Below are 1,860 nucleotides of genomic sequence, written 5' to 3' on the forward strand. Positions count from 1 at the left end.
CATCACCCTTCGTGCTTTAACACTCTTCCTCACCCAAACAACAATCACAAACAAGGGCAAGGGAAATAAACAAGAAACATATAGGAATCCCGGCAAGGGAACAACGATTTAACAATTAAATCCCGGCAAGGGAGCAACAAGTAAATAATTAAATTCCGGCAAGGGAACAACAATTAAATAATTCAATCCCGGCAAGGGAACATTTCAATAACTCTTTCTCTATCTTTCACTTGTACTTCATAACTCACCTTACCACTTGAGTCAATGCTCCAAAGGGTTCAATCATCTCATATACTTTCACAAACTTTTCACAACAACTAGAAATCATCACCAAAGCATGAAGAATACAACGAAATCATGAAAATCACAATATAAGACTCACGGTCATACTTGACACCAACGTATAGATACTCGTCACCATGCCTATACGTGGTACTCAACAAGTATCACATAGCAAATAGGACTCAACTCTTAATCCCTCAAGCTAAGGTTAGACCAAACACTTTCCTCGATGCCTTGAACACAACTCAAGTCTCAATTATAGCTTTACCCCTTGATTCCACCGCCAATTCGCTCGTATCTAATCACAAATTACTTAATTACATCAATAAGTGCTAAATGAATCAACCCCAATGAATGAAAATGAGTCCAAAGTTTTACCCAAAAAGTCAAAAATCGCCCCCGGACCCACGTGATCAAAACCCGAGGTTCGAACCAAAACCCGATTACCCATTCCCCCACGAACTCGAATATATAATTTATTTTGAAATCGAACCTCAAATTGAGGTCCAAATCCCCAATTTTTGAAAAACCTAGGTTCTACCCAAAACACCCAATTTCCCCCATGAAAATCTTTGATTTTAGGTTGAAATCATGTTAAAAGATGTTAATGATTGAAAGAAATAAGTAAAAACTAACTTACAATTGATTTGGAAGAAGACTTGTTCTTGGAAAATCGCCTAAGTGTGTTTGGGTTTGAGAAAATATGAAAAATGAAGCTCAAAATCGTTTAAGTGTAAAAATTGCAGGTCTCAGTTATGGGAAATGCTAACAGGGGTTCGCAATTGCGAACCTCGACCCTCAGTATGGGAATTGCGAAGAAATAGTTCGCATTTGCGAACCCTTCGAAAATTACGGACCTTCGCATTTGCGACATCAACATCGCATTTGCGAGAGTCGCGTTTGCGACCTATTGATCGCATTTGCGAGGTCTGGCCAATAGGAGAGTGTTCGCATTTGCGAAGAATTGTCTCGCATTTGCGAGGAAAGAGCAGACCTGGGCTAACTTCGCAATTGCGAAAGGCCATTCGCACTTGCGAACCAGGCAGAAATACCAGCAATTTTTTTCAAAGTCCAAAAAATGCATCCGTGGCCTATCCAAAACTCACCCGAGCCCTCGGGGCTCCAAATCAAATATACACACAACCTCAAAAACATCCTACGGACTTATTCGTGCGATCAAATCGCCAAAACAACATCATAAACATCGAATTAAACCTCAAAATCCAAAATTTCTTTCAAACTTCATAAAACCTCAAATTTTCCAATTTAGGTCCGAATCACATCAAACGACGTCCGTTTTCAACCAAATTTCACGGAAATGACTTAAAGCACATATAAGACCTGTACCGGGCGCCGGAACCAAAATACGGGCCCGATACCAACACGTTCTAATCAAATATCATTTTAATTTTCCTTAACAATTTCCGGAAAACAATTTTTTTCAAAAATTCATTTCTCGGGCTCGGGCTCGGGACCTCGGTATTCGATTCCGTGCATACGCCCAAGTCCCATATTTTCCTACGGACCCTCCGGAACCATCAAATCATGGGTCCGGGTACGTTTACCCAAAACGTTGAC

Source organism: Nicotiana attenuata, unplaced genomic scaffold, assembly GCF_001879085.1.
Source record: "Nicotiana attenuata strain UT unplaced genomic scaffold, NIATTr2, whole genome shotgun sequence".
Classification (NCBI taxonomy): domain Eukaryota; kingdom Viridiplantae; phylum Streptophyta; class Magnoliopsida; order Solanales; family Solanaceae; genus Nicotiana; species Nicotiana attenuata.